Source organism: Triticum urartu, chromosome 2, assembly GCF_003073215.2.
Source record: "Triticum urartu cultivar G1812 chromosome 2, Tu2.1, whole genome shotgun sequence".
NCBI classification, from domain to species: Eukaryota; Viridiplantae; Streptophyta; class Magnoliopsida; order Poales; family Poaceae; genus Triticum; species Triticum urartu.
In genome coordinates, this window is record NC_053023.1 from 498,953,101 (window position 1) to 498,978,505 (window position 25,405).

Here is a 25,405-nt window from a genome sequence, read left to right on the forward strand (position 1 = left end):
GGGATTGAAGAAGTCAAAACTTTAAATATTATTAATGAACCCACTATTTTGGATTTCAAGGAATTTAATTATGATAATTTCTCTTTGATAGATAGTATTTCCTTGTTGCAACCCGTGCTAAATTCTCCTCATGCTTATAGTCAAAATAAAGCTTTTACTAAAAATATCGTTGATGCTTTGATGGAATCTTATGAAGAAAAACTTGAGTTGGAAGTTTCTATCCCCAGAAAACTTTATGATGAGTGGGCACCTACTATTAAAATTAAAATTAAAGATCATGAATGCTATGCTTTGTGTGATTTGGGTGCTAGTGTTTCCTCGATTCCAAAGACTTTGTGTGATTTGCTAGGTTTCCGTGATTTTGATGATTGCTCTTTAAACTTGCACCTTGCGGATTCCACTATTAAGAAACCTATGGGAATAATTAATGATGTTATTATTGTTGCAAATAGGAATTATGTGCCCGTAGATTTTATTGTTCTTGACATAGATTGCAATCCTTCATGTCCTATTATTCTTGGTAGACCTTTCCTTAGAACGATTGGTGCAATTATTGATATGAAGGAAGGGAATATTAGATTCCAATTTCCATTAAGGAAAGGCATGGAACACTTCCCTAGAAAGAAAATTAAATTACCTTATGAATATATTATGAGAGCCACTTATGGATTGCCTACCAAAGATGGCAATACCTAGATCTATCTTCGCTTTTATGCCTAGCTAAGGGCGTTAAACGATAGCGCTTGTTGGGAGGCAAACCAATTTTATTTTTATTCCTTGCTTTTGGCTCCTGTTTATTAATAAATAATTTATCTAGCCTATGTTTTGGTTGTGTTTTTGTGTTTAATTAGTGTTTGTGCCAAGTAGAACCGTTGGGAAGACTTGGGGAAAGTCTTTTTAATCTTGCTGTAAAAACAGAAACTTTAGCGCTCACGAGAATTGCTTCCATTTTTATTTGTAAAGTTATATTTAGTTAATTCTTTTTGAAGATGATTAATAGATAAATTACTCACGTCCAATAATTTATTTTAGAATTTTTGGGGTTCCAAATCTTGCGTTAGCTACAGATTACTACAGACTGTTCTGTTTTTGATAGATTCTGTTTTTCGTGTGTTGTTTGCTTATTTTGATGAATCTATGGCTAGTAAAATAGTTTATAAACCATAGAGAAGTTGGAATACAGTAGGTTTAACACCAATATAAATAAAGAATGAGTTCATTACAGTACCTTGAAGTGGTGTTTTGTTTTCTTTCGCTAACGGAGCTCACGAGATTTTCTACTTTAAGTTTTGTGTTGTGAAGTTTTCAAGTTTTGGGTAAAAGATTTGATGGATTATGGAACAAGGAGTTGCAAGAGCCTAATCTTGGGGATGCCCATGGCACCCCCAAGATAATCTAAGGACACCTAAAAGCCAAAGCTTGGGGATGCCCCGGAAGGCATCCCCTCTTTCGTCTACTTCCATCGGTAACTTTACTTGGAGCTATATTTTATTTACCACATGATATGTGTTTTGCTTGGAGCGTCTTGTATTATTTGAGTCTTTATTTGTTAGTTTTCCACAATCATCCTTGTTGTACACACCTTTTGAGAGAGACACACATGATTCGGAAATTGTTAGAATACTCTATGTGCTTCACTTATATCTTTTGAGTTATATAGTTTTTGCTCTAGTGCTTCACTTATATCTTTTAGAGCACGTCGATGGATTTGTTTTATAGAAACTATTGTTCTCTAATGCTTCACTTAGATTATTTTGAGAGTCCTACAAAACAGCATGGTAATTTGCTTTAATTATGTTAGGCATTCAAGATTAATAAAAAATTTCTTATGAGTGTGTTGAATACTAGGAGAAGTTTGATACTTGATAATTGTTTTGAGATATGGAGATGGTGATATTAGAGTCATGATAGTTGAGTAGTTGTGAATTTGAGAAATACTTGTGTTAAAGTTTGTGATTCCCGTAGCATGCACGTATGGTGAACCGTTATGTGATGAAGTCGGAGCATGATTTATTTATTGATTGTCTTCCTTATGAATGGCGGTCGGGGACGAGCGATGGTCTTTTCCTACCAATCTATCCCCCTAGGAGCATGCGCGAAATACTTTGTTTTGATAACTTGTAGATTTTTGCAATAAGTATATGAGTTCTTTATGACTAAGGTTGAGTCCATGGATCATACACACTTTTCTTCCTTCCACCATTGCTAGCCTCTCTAATACCGCGCACCTTTCGCAGGTATCATACACCCACCATATACCTTCTCAAAATAGCCATCATACCTACCTATCATGGCATTTCCATAGCCATTCCGAGATATATTGCCATGCAACTTTCCACCGTTCCGTTTACTATGACATGCTCCATCGTTGTCATATTGCTTTGCATGATCATGTAGTTGACATTGTAGTTGGGTCAAAGCCACCGTTCATAATTATTTCATACATGTCACTCTTGATTAATTGCATATCCCGGTACACCGCCGGAGGCATTCACATAGAGTCATATTTTGTTCTAAGTATTGAGTTGTAATTGTTGAGTTGTAAGTAAATAAAAGTGTGATGATCATCATTTTTAGAGCATTGTCCCAAGTGAAGAAAGGATGATGGAGACTATGATTCCCCCACAAGCCGGATGAGACTCCGGACGAAAAAAAGAGGCCATAAAAAAGAGAAAAGGCCAAAATAAAAAAATATGAGAGAAAAAGAGAGAAGGGACAATGCTACTATCCTTTTACCACACTTGTGCTTCAAAGTAGCACCATGATCTTCATAACAGAGAGTCTCCTATGTTATCACTTTCATATACTAGTGGGAATTTTTCATTATAGAACTTGGCTTGTATATTCCAATGATGGGCTTCCTCAAAATGCCCTAGGTCTTCGTGAGCAAGCGAGTTGGATGCACACCCACTTAGTTCCTTTTGTTGAGCTTTCATATACTTATAGCTCTAGTGCATCCGTTGCATGACAATCCCTACTCTCCCACATTGATATCTATTGATGGGCATCTCCATAGCCCGTTGATACGCCTAGTTGATGTGAGACTATCTTCCCTTTTTTGTCTCCTCCACAACCACCATTCTATTCCACCTAAAGTGCTATGTCCATGGCTCACGCTCATGTATTGCGTGAAGATTGAAAAAGTTTGAGAACACCAAAAGTATGAAACAATTGCTTGGCTTGTCATCAGGGTTGTGCATGATTTAAATACTTTGTGTGGTGAAGATAGAGCATAGCCAAACTATATGATTTTGTAGGGATAACTTTCTTTGGCCATGTTATTTTGAAGAGACATAATTGCTTAGTTAGTATGCTTTAAATATTATTATTTCTATGTCAATACTGAACTTTTGTCTTGAATCTTTTGGATCTGAATATTCATACCATAATTAAGAAGAATTACATTGAAATTATGCCAAGTAGCATTCCACATCAAAAATTCTGCTTTTATCATTTACCTACTCGAGGACGAGCAGGAATTAAGCCTGAGGATGCTTGATACGTCTCCAACGTATCTATACTTTTTTATTGTTCCATGCTATATTATATTCTTTTTTGGACATTGTTGGGCTTTATTATACACTTTTATATTATTTTTGGGACTAACCTATTAACCGGAGGCCCAACCAAGAATTGCTGTTTTTTTTGCCTATTTTAGGGTTTCACAGAAAAAGAATATCAAACGGAGTCCAAACGGAATGAAACCTTCGGGAATGTGATTTTCGGAACGAACATGATCCAGAGGACTTGGACCCTAGGTCAAGCAATCAACGAGGAAGGCATGTCCCTCAAGCCCTTGTTGTCTTTTTTTCTTGTTTCTTTGTACTGCTGGACCTTGTCTTCTGATTATAAAAATTGCAGTGGGGTGTTTTTCCCTACTGTTTATAGTAAAAAAAACGAGGAAGGCATGAGGTAGGGGGGCGCGCCTACCCCCCAGGCGTGCCCTCCACCCTCATGGGCCCCTTGTTGCTCCACCGACGTACTCCTTCCTCCTATATATACCTACGTACTGCCAAACTACCAGATACGGAGCCAAAACCCTAATTCCACCGCCGTAACTTTCTGTATCCACGAGATCCCATCTTGGGGCCTTTTCCGGAGCTCCGCCGGAGGGGGTATTGTAGGATCTAGAAGTAGATGTGTCTAGAGGGGGGTGATTAGACACTTAGTGCTAAAGTTGCAATTTTTAAGCTTTTTCGGTTTAAGTGGAGTTTAGGCACAATTTCAACACACACAATACATATCAAGCAAGCATGCAAAGAGTATATGAGCAGCGGAATGTATAGCATGCAACTTGCAAGAATGTAAAGGGAAGGGTTTGGAGAGATCAAACGCAATTGGAGACACGGATGTTTTTCCCATGGTTCGGATAGGTGGTGCTATCCTACATCCACGTTGATGGAGACTTCAGCCCACGAAGGGTAACGGTTGCGCGAGTCCACACAGGGCTCCACCCAAGGGCAACAGTTGCGCGAGTCCACACAGGGCTCCACCCACGAAGGGTCCACGAAGAAGCAACCACCCACAAAGGGTCCACGAAGAAGCAACCTTGTCTATCCCACCATGTCCATCGCCCACACAGGACTTGCCTCACTAGCGGTAGATCTTCACGAAGTAGGCGATCTCCTTGCCCTTACAAACTCCTTGGTTCAACTCCACAATCTTGTCGGAGGCTCCCAAGTGACACCTAGCCAATCTAGGAGACACCACTCTCCAAGAAGTAACAAATGGTGTGTAGGTAATGAACTCCTTGCTCTTGTGCTTCAAATGATAGTCTCCCCAACACTCAACTCTCTCTCATAAGATTTGGATTTGGTGGAAAGAAGATTTGAGTGGAAAGCAACTTGGGAAGGCTAGAGATCAAGATTCATATGGTAGGAATGGAATGTCTTGGTCTCAACACATGAGTAGGTGGTTCTCTCTCAGAACATATGAGTTGGAATGGTGTCTGTGTTCTGATGGCTCTCTCATCGAATGAGAAGGAGGTGGAGGGGTATATATAGCCTCCACACAAAATCCAACCGTTACACAGTTTTCCAATCTCGGCGGGACCGAATCAATAAACTCGGTCGGACCGAAAATGTAAACCTAGTGACCGTTAGAGATTTCGGTGGGACCGACTGGATCAACTCGGTGGGACCGATGTGCTAGGGTTAGGGTAAATCCAAAACTCAGTTTGACCGATTACTCAAACTCGGTGGGACCGATTTGGGTAATAAGTGAAACTGAGATTTGGTCAAGCAAACTCGGTGGGACCGATTGCATATCTCGGTGGGACCGAGAATATTGCAACGGGTAACAGAGAGTTTGCAAGCCCATCTCGGTGAGACCGAGATCCCATCGGTGAGACCGAACTGATTAGGGTTTGGCAGTGGCTTATGGCAGGTGAAACTCGGTGGCGCCGGATAGGAAGAATCGGTAGGACCGAGTTTGGCTTAGGGTTTAGGTCATATGTGGATATGGGAAAGTAGTTGAGGATTTTGGAGCATATCATTAAGCACATGAAGCAAGAGGCTCATTAAGCAACACCTCATCCCTCCTTGATAGTATTGGCTTTTCCTATGGACTCAATGTGATCTTGGATCACTAAAATGTAAAAGTGAAGAGTCTTGAGTTTGAAGCTTTAGCCAATCCCTTGTCCTTAGCATCTTGAAGGAGTTCCCACAACCTTTAGTCCATGCCACTCCATTATTGAACTTATCTGAAACATGCTAGATAGAAGTGTTAGTCCAACAAGAGATATGTTGTCATCAATTATCAAAACCACCTAGGGAGCACTTGTGCTTTCAATCTCCCCCTTTTTGGTAATTGATGGCAACATACATCAAAGCTTTAGATAAAGATATAAAGAACAACAAGTAAAGCTTTGGAAGAACATGTAGCAAGCATAGGCTCCCCCTACATGTATGCACTCATGTAAATATGAAATATAGAGGCATGTGAGAGCATAAACATGACAGAGTAGGCAATGTGTTACATGTATCTTGGCCATATGCATCAGAGCAAAAGATTATCAAGGAAAATACCTTCATGCTCATGAGTCCTTCTTGCAAACAGTATGTACATAAGCAAGAACTCCTCATACTCATGATTTTGATGCATATACTTACCTTGTGGTCTCGAGTTGGCTTAGGATGGAATGAACCTGCACAAACAAGGTTAGATAACACAGGTACGTCCACTAGCCAGAGCAAACAAAAGAAACCACAAGAATACCAAGACTGGGATGACATGTAGAGAGTGAGTACAAGGTACCACATTGGATTCAACATGTCCCCAAGAATAAAGATATGCAATTAATTTAGCTGATTTCTTTTCCCTTAGGTGTCTTGCTCCCCCTGAATCTTACATGGGTTATTGGGAGAAGATAGGAAACAGAAAATCAGAGCTGAAGGTTATGAATAGAACTAAATTCAAATGAGTTCATGTGAACATGTCTTTCCCCCAAAAAAAGACATGTGGCATCTCTCCTCTTGAACATCAAGCATCTGGGATCCTTGAGTATTCTCTCCCCCTTGGAGACTTCTTTCTCCCCCTTAACATATGGGATCCTTGAGTATTCTCTCCCCCCTTGAGGTCTCTCTTGTAGGTTTGGTCCTTGAGACTGTTTCTCTCCCTTGATGTGATCTCTCTCTCCTACAAGCTTTGATGCGATCTCTCTCTCCCCCTTTGACATCAATTTCCAAGAAGGTTTCTCCTGGAATCCGTCGAATAGGTTTGGTCCTTGAGATTCAGTACAAAGCAGGGAATAAAACTGTGATGCTTGTAGAGGACAAGATTCATTGAGTGGAGCTGGATCAGAAGAAATATAGAATATGTGGCAGACTATTTTTCCTGTTGCGAAATCGGTGGCACCGAGTGGCATATTTCGGTAGTACCGAAGGGATTCAGTTGGACCGAAAATGGCAATTCGGTGAAACCGAGTTCATCACAGAGAAAAACACTTGTCACCTCAGCTCACTAGTCAGGTAAGATCTCACAAAGATTTGCAATGAATTAGCTGAAGGATTTGCAGGGAATTTGATGCAGAAATATGCAGAACAAAAAGGGTAAAAGGTTTCTAGATGAAGTTTTTTTTGATTGAAAAAAAATAAAGAAACAAATATGCAAGGGACAAATGCAATAACTCAGAAAGGAACACAAGAGAACTTCATCTAGAATTGGGCGATGACATAGTCACCTATGTTAGAGTATATTGACTTAGGAGTCAAGTTAGAACACTTGATCATAGGTCATACTCATCGTTTAAGCTCAAAATGGGGTTACCATTTTTCGTTTAAGCATTTTGTTGTATTCACATCTTGTTGAGTTGCTTTGACTCATGTCTTGGAGTAAAGCTTCTCAAAGATGGAATAACATACCTTGGGTAGTGATGTAGTTCTTGCTCATGTAGTTGAACTTGTGTGGGTGCTCAAGGTTGATGTAGTTCATCAAGAGTTGGGAGCACCACTTGGAGTTTGAGTTCATCTACCTGCATGGGTTAGTTCTTGCAAGGAAGAGCACTTGTGTATCCAAAAATGACAATCATGAAGCTTAATATAGAATTTGTCAAAGGATATGTTTGAATGGTTTTGTGCTTCCTTGTCTTCAACCACTATTGTGTAGAGTCTTGGTCTTGTAGAGATTGCTCAAGATGTGAGTGAGTCGCAATCTCATGGAATTAGATTCAACCAAGCACCTACATGGGTTAGACAACATGCAAGGTGCAAATATATCCAAGACATAAGATAGTTATCATAAGAGATACATCATGGATTAGTCATAAGCTCATGTCTTGCATGTATCCAATGGAGTTTCTACTCCAAATTTGAAGCACCAATGATGTTCAATTCTCCTCTCAACCTGCAAAACACTTTCTCATCAAGCGGTTTAGTGAATATATCTGCTAATTGCTTATCGGTGCGAACATGCTTAAGATTGATGTCACCCTTAGCAACATGATCTCGAATGAAACGATGACGAACTTCAATATGCTTAGTTCGAGAATGTTGTACAGGATTATGACCAATTTTGATAGCACTTTCATTGTCACAAAGCAGTGGAACATGTTTCACATAAATCCCATAATCTTTAAGAGTTTGAGTCATCCAAAGTAATTGAGCGCAACATGAACCAGCAGCAATGTATTCAGCTTCGGCGGTGGATAAGGATACCGAGTTTTGTTTCTTGGAAGACCAAGACACAAGAGATCTACCAAGAAATTGACAAGTACCCGAAGTGGACTTTCTATCAACCTTGTCTCCGGCATAATCCGAGTCAGAATAGCCAACAAGATCAAAAGAAGACCTCTTAGGATACCAAATGCCAAAATTTGGTGTATGGATTAAATATCTCACTATCCTTTTCACAGCCTTAAGATGACAATATTTAGGAGCAGCTTGATATCGTGCACACATGCATACACTTAGCATAGTATCGGGACATGAAACACATAGGTATAACAATGAACCAATCATAGAGCGATAAACCTTTTGATCAACTGGTTCACCATCTTTGGTTAAATCATTATGTCCACTAGTAGGCATGGGTGTAGACATACCTTTGCATTCTTGCATATTGAACTTCTTGAATAAGTCCTTGGTGTACTTTGTCTGAGAGACAAATGTACCTTCCTTAGTTTGCTTGATTTGCAACCTAAGAAAGAATTTGAGTTCACTCATCATAGACATCTCAAACTTCTCTGATATTAGCTTTCCAAACTTTTCACTAAAGAGAGGGTTAGTTGAACCAAATATGATGTCATCAACATAAATTTGGCATACAAATAGTTCTCCATTAACCCTTTTAGTAAAAAGAGTAGAGTCAATTTTACCAATTTCAAAACCACTTGTAGTAAGGAACTTGGTCAAGCATTTATACCATGCTCTAGGAGCTTGTTTAAGACCAAAAAGAGCTTTGTGAAGTTTGTAAACATGATTTGGTTTCTTAGGATTGACAAAGCCGGGAGGTTGTTTGACATAAACTTCCTCCTCTATTTCTCCATTTAGAAAAGCACTCTTAATGTCCATTTGGTACAAGGTGATATTATGGTGATTAGCATAGGCAAGTAAGATGAGAATGGACTCAAGTCTAGCAACGGGAGCATACGTCTCACCATAGTCCATACCTTCAACTTGTGTGTATCCTTGGGCGACGAGACGTGCTTTGTTGCGGACCACTTGTCCATCTTCATCTTGCTTGTTGCGAAACACCCATTTGGTACCAATGATGTTGTGGTTGTTGTCGGGCTTCTCAACCAATGTCCAAACTTGGTTTCTCTCAAAATTATGTAGCTCTTCATGCATGGCGTTTATCCAATCCGGATCTTCCAATGCTTCTTCAACCTTCATTGGTTCAATGCTAGAGATGAATGAATAGTTTTCACAAAAGTTAGCTAAACGAGTTTTTGAGCGAGTGATTCTCCCGGTTTGTATATCATTGAGGATTTGCTCGACGGGATGATCTTTGGCAATTCTTGCTCAAACTCGTGGGAGCTTTTGCTTGGGTCTTCGTTGAACATCTTCTTCATCTTGTTCTTCTTCTTGGCCTTCTTCATTGTTGACGTTGTCGTTCTCTTGTCGTGGTGGAGAAGGAGGTTGTTGATGTTCATCTTGACGTACTTCCTTGTTTTCTTCATCTTGGTGTGTCCCACTTGTGGATGCTTCCGTGTCGATTCTTGGTTCACCTTGTCGTGAAGTAGAAGCTTCCACTTGGACGGATGAAGTACTCTCCTTCACTTCTGTTGGACGAATTTTGCCAATGGACAAGTCTTGAATTGCTTCTGAAGGGTCTTTGTCTCCTACATCAATTGGCAATTGCTCTACTTGCGAGCCATTAGATTCATCAAACTTCACATCTACCGTCTCTTCAACCTTTCGGGTGAAATTGTTGTAGACACGGTAAGTGTGAGAGTTTGATCCATAACCAAGTAGAAAACCTTCATGAGATTTAGGAGCAAACTTTGAACGACGATGCTTATCAAGAATGTAGCACTTTGAGCTGAATACTCGAAAGTATCCAACTTGGGGTTTGTTACCGGTGAGAAGCTCGTATGCCGTCTTGCCGAGTAGCTTGTGAAGATATAAGCGATTTGTTGCGTGACAAGCTGTCTCGACCGCTTCTGCCCAAAAGTGCTTTGGCGTCTTGTATTCATCAAGCATCGTTCTTGCCATTTCGATGAGCGTCCGGTTCTTCCTCTCAACAACTCCATTTTGTTGAGGTGTGTACGTGGCCGAGAACTCGTGTGAAATCCCTTCTTCGTCAAGAAGGGTGTCCACATTTGCGTTCTTGAACTCCGTTCCGTTGTCACTCCGAACCTTCTTGATCTTCACATCAAACTGATTTTGGGCCTTCCTAGCGAAGTTTCTGAAGATCTTCTGGACCTGCGACTTGTCATTAAGAAAGAACACCCACGTAAATCTTGAAAAATCATCAACTATAACTAGACCAAAAGAATTTCCACCGAGACTCTTGTAGGCGTTGGGACCAAAAAGATCCATGTGAAGTAGCTCGAGTGGCCTCCTTGTGGTCATGATGTTCTTCACGGGATGTCTTCCTCCAACCTGTTTACCTGCTTGACAAGCACTGCAAAGTCTATCCTTATCAAATATGACATCGTTAACTCCAAGGATATGATTTCCTTTAATAAGCTTGTCAAGGTTTCTCATGCCAACGTGACCTAGTCGTTTATGCCACAACCAACCTTTTGAGGATTTAGCAACAAAGCAAGTTTTAGGTTGTGCCTTTTTAGAGAAATCGACAATGTAAAGATCACCTCTACGCATACCCGTAAAGACCATTTTATGATTGTCTCGACGAAATATTTGGCAATCTACCTCAGTAAATAGGAAATTCAAACCGAAATCAACAAGTCTAGATACTGAACGTAAGTTGTAGCCAAGAGATTCAACGAGCATGACATTTTGAATGGAACTATCATGTGAGATGGCCACTTTACCAAGGCCAACCACTTTACCCTTTGAATTATCACCAAAGGTGACATATTTTCGAGGGCCGTTGTTTTCAGCAAGCTCACGAAACATCTCTTCATCTCCGGTCATATGATCAGTACATCCACTATCAAGAACCCATTCCTTTCCTCCTGATTCATATCCCCGAAGATTTGCCATAAGACCAAAATGTCTCATTGCATCATCGAGATCGAAGTCACTATCATCATAATATTCATGTTCATCATGATCTTGTGACTCATCATTTCCTAGAGAGGGCAATTCATTAGATAAATGATCAAAGTGGTTACTTTTATGAATTCTTATAGCTTTGAATATGATATCATTAATGATTCCTACATCTCCTTTAGCATGCTTAAGATTGGCAAGTTCAAGAAGACATTTACCAAAACTAGGATCACTAGAGTTCATCTTACTCAAGGCAATAGATTTATGGAGAATTTCATCCAAAGTTTTTAAGGAATGATTGGGAAACCGTTCCTCAAGAAATTTCCATATAGTATAGGCGCAATTTTGAGTAGGCAAACTAGCAATCAAATTTTTGGGCAATCCTCTAATGATGAGCTCAATAGTTCTAAGATTGCGAATCATGTCAATATCTTCATCTAGGGTAGGATGCAAGGGATCAATATGGGGTGCACAAGGGCTAGCAATATACTTGTTCAAATGATATTGATTGAAGATTACAAGCATCTCATTTTTCCACTCATGAAAATACTTTCCATCAAGAATAGGCACTCTATGTCTAAGACTCCCTAGAGTAGACACATCCATCTTCCTCCAATGGTGATTAAACCAAGGCAATGGAGACCAAAGCTCTGATACCACTTGTAGGATCTAGAAGTAGATGTGTCTAGAGGGGGGTGATTAGACACTTAGTGCTAAAGTTGCAATTTTTAAGCTTTTTCGGTTTAAGTGGAGTTTAGGCACAATTTCAACACACACAATACATATCAAGCAAGCATGCAAAGAGTATATGAGAAGCGGAATGTAAAGCATGCAACTTGCAAGAATGTAAATTGAAGGGTTTGGAAAGATCAAACGCAATTGGAGACACGGATGTTTTTCCCGTGGTTCGGATAGGTGGTGCTATCCTTACATCCACGTTGATGGAGACTTCAACCCACGAAGGGTAACGGTTGCGCGAGTCCACACAGGGCTCCACCCACAAAGGGTAACGGTTGCGCGAGTCCACACAGGGCTCCACCCACGAAGGGTCCACGAAGAAGCAACCACCCACGAAGGGTCCACGAAGAAGCAACCTTGTCTATCCCACCATGGCCATCGCCCACGAAGGACTTGCCTCACTAGCGGTAGATCTTCACGAAGTAGGCGATCTCCTTGCCCTTACAAACTCCTTGGTTCAACTCACAATCTTGTCGGAGGCTCCCAAGTGACACCTAGCCAATCTAGGAGACACCACTCTCCAAGAAGTAACAAATGGTGTGTAGGTAATGAACTCCTTGCTCTTGTGCTTCAAATGATAGTCTCCCCAACACTCAACTCTCTCTCATAGGATTTGGATTTTGTGGAAAGAAGATTTGAGTGGAAAGCAACTTGGAGAGGCTAGAGATCAAGATTCATATGGTAGGAATGGAATATCTTGGTCTCAACACATGAGTAGGTGGTTCTCTCTCAGAACATATGAGTTGGAATGGTGTATGTGTTCTGATGGCTCTCTCATCGAATGAGAGGAGGTGGAGGGGTATATATAGCCTCCACACAAAATCCAACCGTTACACACAGTTTTCCAATCTCGGTGGGACCGAATCAACAAACTCGGTCGGACCGAAAAGGTAAACCTAGTGACCGTTAGTGATTTTCGGTGGGACCGACTGGATCAACTCGGTGGGACCGATGTGCTAGGGTTAGGGTAAATCCAAAACTCGGTTTGACCGATTACTCAAACTCGGTGGGACCGATTTGGGTAATAAGTGAAACTGAGATTTGGTCAAGCAAACTCGGTGGGACCGATTGCATATCTCGGTGGGACCGAGAATATTGCAATGGGTAACAGAGAGTTTGCAAGCCCATCTCGGTGAGACCGAGATCCCATCGGTGAGACCGAACTGATTAGGGTTTGGCAGTGGCTTATGACAAGTGAAACTCGGTGGCGCCGGATAGGAAGAATCGGTAGGACCGAGTTTGGCTTAGGGTTTAGGTCATATGTGGATATGGGAAAGTAGTTGAGGATTTTGGAGCATATCATTAAGCACATGAAGCAAGAGGCTCATTAAGCAACACCTCATCCCTCCTTGATAGTATTGGCTTTTCCTATGGACTCAATGTGATCTTGGATCACTAAAATGTAAAATGAAGAGTCTTGAGCTTGAAGCTTTAGCCAATCCTTGTCCTTAGCATCTTGAAGGAGTTCCCACAACCTTTAGTCCATGCCACTCCATTGTTGAACTTATCTGAAACATGCTAGATAGAAGTGTTAGTCCAACAAGAGATATGTTGTCATCAATTATCAAAACCACCTAGGGAGCACTTGTGCTTTCACGTAGGCACCAAAGTGGCTTCTAGCTAGGCCTGTGTGTTCCATTCTAGCCACCAGTCATCCTTCCAGCCCTGATCATCCTCGGCCCTGCGCTCGCAAGATCCCGACACAAACTTCAGTCGTCGTCGTGGTCGACAGTAGCCAGTCAGTCTCCAGCCGCAGCCCAAGCACATCCGCTGTCCAACCATCCAAAAGCGCCAACAACCTGTTAGTATAGCATCCCAATGCTGCACAACACGCACAACGCAGCCGTGGCCCGGAAACAGCCACCTGATCCCCGCCGACAGTCGCACTGCCTTAGATGCATTACGATGTATTGGTCCCGGACTGCTAACCTGATTTTTCAATTTTTCTAAATGCAATAAACTGTAACATCCCAAATTTTCAATTTGGAATGTTATACATATCATCATGCATATCATATTTTATTTTGCTTTTGGTTTTGATCCTAGAAAATCCTAAGCAACTCAAGGACCCACGGAGAGAGTTGGGGATTTCGTTATTTACATATTTGAGTTTTCTCAAATTATGTAAACAGGATCATTTGATTTTATTTATTTTATCATCAATTATTTCTATTACAAAAATATGAGAGAGGGAATAAAATGACTTTCCCAAAATATAGAAATATTGAGGATTTAATAAAAAATCAAATAAGTTTTATTTCGGAGTTTTTCGGTATTTTTATTTGAATTTAGGAAAAATGCGCGTTTTTCAAAGTTGTAGTTTGGGCCCAGATAAATGTTCACTTTATCGGGCTTGATTTTAGGAAACCCGGCAAAATTTATTTCGTGATTTTTGGAGTCCGTTTAGTATTTCTTTTTATTTTTCTTCCGAGCGGATTTTAAAAAAAACGCGAACCGACTACGGGCCGTTACCGGCCAGGACACCGCTGGCCGGGGGCCTTTATAAGCCCGAGGCCCCGCGAGGGAGAGAGCCAGCCGCCCGCCCTAACCCTAGCTAGCCGCCGCCCCCCAGCCGCCCCGCCGCCGCCGCGCCGCCGCCGCCGCACGTCGCCGGAGCGCGCGCTTCGAGGTTCGCCGCCGCCTCGTTTTCCGTGCATGTTTTTTTAAAATTCTGTTCATCGTTTTTCTTTTTCGTCGGATTTTCTGCGGTTATTTTCTGATCGCGATTTCTGATCCGATTTTCGTTTTAGTATAACTTTTCGCTCGTTTATCGGAATCAGGCGATTCAAGCGCCTGGAGTTTCGTCTCGAAACCCTCTTTCCGAATAATCAACTTAAACAAGTTTTTGCTACTGTAAAATTTGCCCTAGATCCAGATTACTAGAACGAAGTTGTTTTCTTTCGCCGTTTGATTTCTTTTGCTTCGTTCGATTTGATTCTTTTTGCCAACCAGGGTTCTTAAGTTGAACTTTCTGGTTAGATCTTCTATTTGAGTTTTACCTGTGCATTAGATGAATACTTATTGTATGCTTGTTTGTTTGTCTGTGATAGAATACCCGGAGTGCGCCGCCTGTTACTTCGAATCTCTAGGTTTCACAGATCATCAGCAAGGCAAGTAACACTTTGATCATACCTCCTACTACCCAGTTTTATTGCATTAGATCAATCCTCAAACATTGCATGATTAGGATCTAATTAAATTGTGGGATGGGAAGTAGTTGAGGTAGTACCTATTACCTGTTATATTATCAAACCTTTGGGAGTTACTTCTACGTTTGCCTATTATGCCATGCTATGCTAGTAGACGTGGATTGGGTGAGTGATATCCATGACAGATGTGAGTTGTTAAAATTTATGGTTTATTCTAAGGTGGCAACTTAAACACACATCTGGGTGGATTGAGGTACCTGGGTATTCTAGGATTGCCTGTTTTTCTTTATGGACCGCCACCCAGGCCCAAAGGGATCATGAGATTTTTCATACTAGAAACTTCCGTGTGCAGCCACAAGCTATTATGGGCTCTAGCATAGTTGATTAAGTCGTGCGAACTCTTACAGGGTAGACTAGCAGATGTAGGGGAAAGTAGGTGTAACGGTCTATCCATCATAAGGTGCTAGCGCTTCTGAAAGACTGTGTCTCGGTCATCCGTCTTCTCAAACACCATGTAGTGCGAGAAACCAAACGGAGGCGATCGAGTCTTGTGGGGAAAAGTGCGCAAACCTCTGCAGAGTGTATAAACTAATCATGGTTAGCCGTGTCCCCGGTTATGGACATCTTGAGTATCTAGTACTTGGATTATCATGTGAATCTCAACATGTTAGTCTAAATTAATTTTGTTGGGTTTTAATGATGTTACTTAATTGGGATTGAGGATGCTGTCAACCATTCTCAATGTTTAACAACTACCATGATAGTTAAATAAAATTTATTCCTTTGCAGTAGGGAAAAATTAGCTTTACGCAAAACTGTAACCATAGAGCTTTCCACCAGCCAAATATGCATATAGTATAGCTGTTTCATTCCATTACTCTCTATGTGTTACTTTGCCAGCATATTCCATGTGCTGACCCATTTTCGGGCTGCAACGTTAATGTTGCAGACTTTTCAGACGACGATTAAGGAGTTTTAGGTCGTGGTTCTATACTCAGTGATGCCGTTGGAGTCGATGGACTCACTTATCTTCTAAGCCTTCCGCTGTTATCGTTATTAGATGGCCTTAAGCCATATTAATTGTAATAAGTTCTCTATTGAGACACTCGATGTAATAAATGTGTGATTGCTACTCTGTTATAAATCCTTCAAGTACCGTGTGGTGTCAGCATTACTGATCCAGGGATGACACCTGAGCATAGAGATCAGACTGTTTGAGGTCTGGTCGCTACAGAGATGGTATCAGAGCACACACTGACTGTAGGACACGACCACTAAGCTAAAGACCTAGATCACTATTCACTCTCTTCTCTTCTGACCTCTCATCTTTTCTACTCTTTAGGATGGCGGATTCAAGGAACAAGTTCACGCAACCGGATGAAGATACACCCTTTGGACGCCACTTGAAGGAAGTCACTAGATACCTGAACATAGGAGTACCAAGCTTCACCGGAACCTACAACACCACTTTACCTAAAGAAGAGCGTTGGATGATTCTAGTTCAAGTTCCAGGAAGGACGTTCATGCCAGTCACTGAGCCCATAGAGTTTTCTTTTGATGCACCAACTTGGAGTCTAGGGAAGAGCATGGCAGCTCACATCACCATGGGACGCATTGGAGAAGTCTACCGCAATGATCTCAAGGATACTATCTACCAAATTTGTGGGCGCCGAGATGAGCACTAGGAGATGATCAGCACTAGAAAGGATAGATCAATTGCAGCTTTTATCCAGGAATTAAACCAGCACATTCGACAACAGGAGAACTAGATGTGCGCCGACATGATAGACCTGAAGAAGGCTAGGACAAGAATCAAAGAACTGGAGGAAGAACTCAAGACTACACGTGAAGATTATGAAGAAGAAATTGAAGTATTAGTGGATAAGAATGCCGACCTAACAATGAAGATCGGAATATTTATGGGAGGCCCTACACCCGTAGATGAGGACGAAGAACCCAAGGAGATTCGCCCGGAAGACTACATCATCATCGACGACACCGACTCGGACCCATATGATAGCGATGATGACTATATTGATGAAGCCGGAGCAGATATCATGGAGTCTGCAACCGAAGAATATTTCTAGTAGACCACCTCATCAGTAGTAGTAGTCCACCATGTAAATACAATAGTCCGAGCATTTTTGCGATAGTTAGATCGATTGTATGCCCTTGTTTGATTGAATGAAGTGAATTGTTTGCTTTTGCCTCATGTGCATATGGGTAGTGTTTTCTCTTTAGACCCCCTCTATTCTTAAATCCCATCTTTTCTAAACCCTCAGATGCCTCCGAGACGTGACCCCGGATTTACCTTTCCACCGGAGCTCACCCAGTTGATCCAGCAGCAGAACATATTGATGCAGTTGCTAGTCCAGAATCAGAATCAGGGGAACAACAACAACAACCCACCACCACCACCACCTGTTGATCACTTAGCCCGTTTTCTTAGGCTGAATCCGCCGGTGTTTTCTAGTAGCACCGAGCTGATAGTAGCAGATGATTGGCTCCGCAAGATAGCAAGGGAGTTGACCACAGCTGGATGCACATATGCGGAGAAGGTGAAGTTTGCCGCACATCAGCTTGAAGGACCCGCAACATCATGGTGGGAGAATTTCACAGCCACTTTCCCTATCGACACTGTCACATGGGACCAGTTTCAGCAGGCTTTTCGAACTGCCCATGTTTCAGCAGGAGCTATGGCCATGAAGAAGCGTGAGTTTCGCAACTTGCGCCAAGGAGGACGGACAGTTGGCCAGTATGTGGAGGACTTTAGTAAATTAGCACGTTATGCCCCATATGACGTTGCTACAGATGCAGCTAAGCAGGAGAAGTTTCTGGAAGGACTGAATAATGAGTTAAGCATGCAGTTGATGGTAGAAACCTTCAACAACTACCAGGAGTTGGTAGACCGTGCTCTTATGATTGAAGGCAAGCAGCAGCAAATTGAGAACCGCAAGAGGAAGTATGGACAAGGGAAGTACAATTCTGGAGCTCAGCAGAAGCCACAATTTACCCCTAGATCGGGAGGACATTTTCAGCATACCCATGGAGGAGGTAGCTCGCATAATCACAACGGCACCAAGAATGGAAATGGCAATGGAGGAAGCAACGACCAGAACCGTACCAACCCATCAACCCCAGCCAAGAAAGACCTGAGCCAAGTCACTTGCTTTAAGTGTCAGAAGACCGGACATTATGCCAATGAATGTCCTGAAGGCCAGAATGGCAATGGAAGCTCTGGGAAGAAGCCGAACCCTTTCAACAGGGGACAGGTGAACCACGTTAACGTGGAGGAGGTTGAAGAGCAGCCGGATGCAATAATCGGTAAGTTTTTGGTTAAGTCATTTACTGCACTCGTTCTTTTTGATACTGGTGCATCATATTCATACATATCAAGGGGATTTGTGGATAAGTATAACCTACCCACTAAGGTTCTTAGAACACCTATGCTAGTAAGCTCACCAGGAGCGGAGTATATGGCCAGTCAAGGATGTTTTCAAGTGCCATTGAGTATAGGTAGGCATGTGTTTCCCTCGGATTTAATCATTTTGGAATCACAAGGATTGGATGTAATTCTGGGTATGGATTGGCTGTCGATGTATGGGGGAAACATCGATTGCGCCAGTAAGACAATTTTGCTTACCACCCCAGAAGGGAGAAGGATCAAGTATGTATCCCGACATGTGCCAAAAGGGACTCAAGTAAATTGTTTAATAGGAGTTGTGCAGGAGGAAGTACCAGTGGTAAGGGATTTCCCTGAAGTATTTCCAGAAGAGTTGCCAGGCATGCCACCGGATAGAGATATTGAGTTTTTGATTGAGCTATTGCCAGGCACAGGGCCAATATCGAAGAGACCATGCAAGATGCCTGCAAAGGATTTGGTGGAGATTAAGAAGCAGATTAAGGAGTTACTGGATAAAGGTTACATTCGCCCAAGTTCGTCGCCTTGGGGATCACCAGTACTTCTAGTGGAGAAAAAGGATGGATCGTTAAGGATGGTTGTTGATTATCGTGGGTTGAATGCAGTAACGATCAAGAACAAGTACCCACTACCAATGATCAATGATCTGTTTGATCGATTGCAAGGAACTAAAGTGTTTTCCAAGATCGATCTGCGATCAGGATACCACCAGTTGAAGATTCGAGAACAGGGTATACCTAAGACAACTTTTACCACCAGGTATGGGCTGTACGAGTATACAGTTATGTCATTTGGTCTGACTAACGCACCTGCCTATTTTATGAACATGATGAACAAAGTGTTTATGTAATTTTTGGATAAGTTCGTCGTAGTGTTCATTGATGATATTCTGGTTTACTCGAAGAATGAAGAGGAACATAAGGAACATTTGCGATTGGTACTTGAGAAGCTCAGAGAACATCAGTTGTATGCCAAGTTCAGCAAATGTGAGTTTTGGTTGAAGGAAGTAGGATTCCTCGGACACGTTATATCCGGAGAAGGTATATCAGTAGATCCCACTAAAGTTGATACCGTGACCAAGTGGGAAGCACCCACCATAGTTGGAGAGATCCGGAGTTTTCTTGGACCCGCAGGATACTACCGGAGATTTATTGAGAATTTCTCCAAAATTGCAAAACCTATGACGGAGTTGTTAAAGAAGGATACCAAGTTCATATGGACTGAGGAGTGTGAGGCTAGTTTCTAGGAGTTGAAGAAACGCTTGGTTACTTCACCAGTGTTGATTTTGCCAGACCAGACCAAGGATTATGAGGTGTATTGCGACGCTTCACGACGAGGACTTAGAGCAGTGCTTATGCAGGAAGGGAGAGTTGTTTCATATGCCTCACGACAACTGAAACCCCACGAATTTAATTATGCCACGCATGATTTGGAGTTAGCAGCCATAGTGCATGCATTGAAAACATGGAGACATTTCCTCATTGGAAATCATTGTGAGGTGTACACGGATCACAAGAGTTTGAAATACATTTTCACGCAGAAGGAGTTAAACCTCAGACAAAGGAGATGGTTGGAGCTCATCAAGGATTATGATATGAGATTGCATTACCATCCCGGAAAGGCTAATGTAGTAGCTGACGCATTGAGCCATAAAAGCCATGTCAATACACTAATGACGGGAGAAATACCAAAGGAGTTAGCCGAGGATCTTCGTGAGCTATGTTTGGAAATAGTTCTGAGAGGCTATGTAGCAGCATTGGAGATTCAGTCAACTTTGATGGATAGAATCAGAGAAGCTCAGAAGACTGACAAGGAGATTGCCTCTATAAAGGAGAAAATGAGCGAAGGAAAGGCTAAAGGATTTCGTGAGGATGAGCACGACACCCTATGGTTTGAAGACCGTGTTTATGTGCCCAATGACCCGGAGATCAGGAGGTTGATTCTGCAAGAGGCACACGATTCACCATATTCGATTCACCCAGGAAATACCAAGATGTATTTGGATTTGAAGGATATTTTCTGGTGGACCAGAATGAACAAGGATATTGCGGAGTACGTAGCAGTATGTGATGTATGTCAGAGAGTGAAGGCAGAGCATCAGAAGCCAGCAAGATTGCTACAACCATTGCCGATACCTGAATGGAAGTGGGATAAGTTAGGCATGGATTTTATCACGGGATTACCCAGGACTCGTTCAGGCTATGACTCGATTTGGGTTGTAGTTGATCGATTGACGAAAGTAGCTCATTTCATCCCGGTAAAGACCACTTACACCAGTGCTAAGTTGGCAAAGATATACATGACTAGGATTGTATGCTTACATGGAGTTCCGAGGAGTATAGTATCAGATAGGGGAACCCAGTTTACCTCAAAGTTCTGGAATCAGTTGCACGAAACTTTGGGTACCAGGCTAGAGTTCAGCACAACTTTTCATCCACAGATAGATGGACAGACCGAGAGAGTCAATCAGATTTTGGAGGACATGTTGAGAGCTTGTGTGCTAGATTATGGATCTAGTTGGGACGACAATTTGCCATATGCAGAATTCTCTTACAACAACAGCTATCAATCCAGTTTAAAGATGGCCCCTTTCGAAGCCTTGTAGGAAAGGGGGTGCAGGACACCGTTGTTGTGGGATGAAGTTGGAGACCGCTAGTTGTTTGGACCTGATTTGATTAAGGAGTCTGAACAGAAGGTGAAATTGATTCGCGATAGGCTCAAGGTAGCTCAATCCAGGCAGAAGAGTTATGTAGATTCAAAACGCAAGGAGACAGTTTACGAAGTCGGAGATAGAGTTTATCTTCGAGTATCCCCACTTCAGGGAATAAAGCGCTTTGGTGTTAAGGGAAAGTTAGCGCCACGATTTGTAGGACCATACCGAGTATTGGAACCTATGGGAGAAGTGGCCTACAAGTTGGAATTGCCCGAAGGATTGTCAGGAGTTCATGATGTGTTCCACGTTTCTCAGTTAAAGAAGTGCCACGCGGAGATGGCTGACATACCGCTGAGAGATACGGTACCACTGGAAGCAATTCAGTTGGACAGTGATTTGACCTATGAGGAGAAACCAGTTAAGATTCTCGAGTTTGCCAGCCGAGTCACCCACAACAAGGTTATCAAGTTTTGTAAGGTTCAGTGGAGCCACCACACGGAGGATGAAGCCACCGGGGAGCGAGAGGAAGATTTGCTCAAGGACCACCCTCACCTATTTTCTAGCCAACCCGAATCTCGAGGGCGAGATTCATCTTAAGGGGGGTAGGTTTGTAACATCCCAAATTTTCAATTTGGAATGTTATACATTAGATCATCATTGCATATCATAATTTATTTGCTTTTGGTTTTAATCCTAGAAATTTTACGCAACTCAAGGACCCACGAAGAGAGTTGGGGATTTCGTTATTTTCATATTTGAGTTTTTCTCAAATTTTGAGGATAGGATCATTTGATTTTAATTATTTTATCATCAATTATTTCTATTACAAAAATATGAGAGAGGGAATACAATGACTTCCCCAAAGATAAACAAATATTGAGGATTTAATAATAAAATCAAATAAGATTTTATTTCGGAGTTTTTCGTTATTTTATTTGAATTTAGGAAAAATGTGCGTTTTTCAAAATTGTATTTAGGCCCCAAATAAATGTTCACCTTGTGCAGCTTGATTTTAGAAGCCCGGGAAAATTTATTTCAGGATTTTTGGAGTCCGTTTAGTATTTATTTTATTTGTTTTTCTGCGCAGAATAATTAAAAAAACGCAACCGACCTACGGGCCGTGTCCGACCTGGACACTAGGCCCGTCCAGGCTTTATAAGCCGGGAGCCAAGCCGGGGGCCTCCCCAAACCCTAGCCCCAGCCCCGCCGCCGCCTTCTCCGCCGCCGACCGCCGCCGACCACCGCGCCGCCGCCGACCGCTGCCGCTGCCGGAGCCCCGCCGCCGCCGCCGGATCTCTCGCCGGAGTTTGCCGGGTAGTTTTTTTTAGACGCCCTTTTTTTCGAAAAACCATTCAGTTTTCCGACGATTTTGTTCGTTTTTTTAGTTTTGGTTTTTTTAAATAGATCGGTTTTTCCGATTTATTTAAATAGCGAGCGTTCATTCGTTCGTTCGTTCGTTCGTTCTAGCGAACGTTCGTCGTTTTTCTTTTCTTGGATTAAATCCGCGATTTTTCTGATCGCGATTTCTGATCCGATTTTCGTTTTAGTATAACTTTTCGCTCGTTTATCGGAATCAGGCGATTCAAGCGCTGAGTTTCGTCTCAAAACCCTCTATCCGTTTAACCAACTTAAACAAGTTTTTGCCACTGTAAAAATTGCCCTAGATCCAGAATAGTAAACAAAGTATATTTCTTTTGCCGTTTGACTTTCGTTGCTTCGTTTGATTTGATTCTTTTTGCAAACCAGAGTTCTTAAAGTTGAATTTTCTGGTTAGATCTCTTATTTGAGTTTTACCTGTGCATTAGATGAATACTTATTGTATGCTTGTTTGTTTGTCTGTGATAGAATACCCCGAGTGCGCCGCCTGTTACTTCGAATCTCTAGGTTTCGCGGATCATCAGCAAGGCAAGTAACACTTTGATCATACCTCCTACTACCCAGTTTTATTGCATTAGATCAATCCTCAAACATTGCATGATTAGGATCTAATTAAATTGTGGGATGGGAAGTAGTTGAGGTAGTACCTATTACCTGTTATATTATCAAACCTTTGGGAGTTACTTCTACGTTTGCCTATTATGCCATGCTATGCTAGTAGACGTGGATTGGGTGAGTGATATCCATGACAGATGTGAGTTGTTAAAATTTATGGTTTATTCTAAGGTGGCAACTTAAACACACATCTGGGTGGATTGAGGTACCTGGGTATTCTAGGATTGCCTGTTTTTCTTTATGGACCGCCACCCAGGCCCAAAGGGATCATGAGATTTTTCATACTAAAAACTTCCGTGTGCAGCCACAAGCTATTATGGGCTCTAGCATAGTTGATTAAGTCGTGCGAACTCTTACAGGGTAGACTAGCAGATGTAGGGGAAAGTAGGTGTAACGGTCTATCCATCATAAGGTGCTAGCGCTTCTGAAAGACTGTGTCTCGGTCATCCGTCTTCTCAAACACCATGTAGTGCGAGAAACCAAACGGAGGCGATCGAGTCTTGTGGGGAAAAGTGCGCAAACCTCTGCAGAGTGTATAAACTAATCATGGTTAGCCGTGTCCCCGGTTATGGACATCTTGAGTATCTAGTACTTGGATTATCATGTGAATCTCAACATGTTAGTCTAAATTAATTTTGTTGGGTTTTGTTTAATGATGATGCTTAATTGGGATTGAGAATGCTGTCAACCATTCTCAATGTTTAACAACTACCATGATAGTTAAATAAAATTTATTCCTTTGCAGTAGGGAAAATTAGCTTTACGCAAAACTTGTAACATCGAGCTTTCCACCAGCCAAATATGCATATAGTATAGCTGTTCATTCCATTACTCTCTATGTGTTACCTTGCCAGCATATTCCATGTGCTGACCCGTTTCGGGCTGCAACGTTAATGTTGCAGACTTTTCAGACGACGATTAAGGAGTTTTTAGGTCGTGGTTCTATACTCAGTGATGCCGTTGGAGTTGATGGACTCACTTATCTTCTAAGCCTTCCGATGTTATTGTTATTAGATGGCCTTAAGCCATATTTATTGTAATAAGTTCTCTACTAGGACACTCGATGTAATAAGTGTGTGATTGCTACTCTGTTATAAATCCTTCAAGTACTGTGTGGTGTCAGCATTACTGATCCAGGGATGACACCTTGAGCACAGAGATCAGACTGTTTGAGGTCTGGTCGCTACACAATATTTGATTCTTCTCTAAAATCTTTTATGTATGATTGGTTATCTATGCATGTCTCTTTGAATTATCAGTTTGGTTTGGCCTACTAGATTGACCTTTCTTGCAATGGGAGAAGTGCTTAGCTTTGGGTTCAATCTTGCGATGTCCTTTCGCAGTGACAGCAGGGGCAGCAAGGCACATATTGTATTGTTGCCATCGAGCATAAAACGATGGGGTTTATATCATATTGGTTGAGTTTATCCCTCTACAGCATGTCATCTTGCCTAATGCGTTACTCTGTTCTTATGAACTTAATACTCTAGATGCATGCTGGATAGCGATCGATGTGTGGAGTAATAGTAGTAGATGCAGAATCGTTTCGGTCTACTTGTCGTGGACGTGATGCCTATATACATGATCATGCCTAGATATTCGCATAATTATGCACTTTTCTATCAATTGCTCGACAGTAATTTGTTCACCCACCATAATACTTATGCTATCTTTGAGAGAATCCAGTAGTGAAACCTATGGCCCCCGAGTCTATCTTTTATCATAGAAGTTTCCAATCTATTTTATTTTGCAATCTTTACTTTCAATCTATATCATAAAAATACCAAAATATTTATCTTATTATTATCTCTATCGATCTCACTCTCGTAAGTGACCGTGAAGGGATTGACAACCCCTTTATCGCGTTGGTTGCGAGGTTCTTATTTGTTTGTGCAGGTACGAGGGACTTGCGTGTAGTCTCCTACTGGATTGATACCTTGGTTCTCAAAAGCTGAGGGAAATACTTACGCTACTTTGTTGCATGACCCTTTCCTCTTCAAGGGAAAACCAACGCAGTGCTCAAGAGGTAGCACTACCATCATCTTTCAACTTAGCTTTCTCTAGGAACGCATTAAAATTCAAAGGAACAGTAGCACAGGCCATTTATCTACAACAACATAGACATGCAAAATACTATCAGGTACTAAGTTCATGATAAATTTAAGTTCAATTAATCATATTACTTAAGAACTCCCACTTAGATAGACATCCCTCTAATCATCTAAGTGATCACGTGATCCATATCAACTAAACCATGTCCGATCATCACGTGAGATGGAGTAGTTTTCAATGGTGAACATCACTATGTTGATCATATCTACTATATGATTCACAC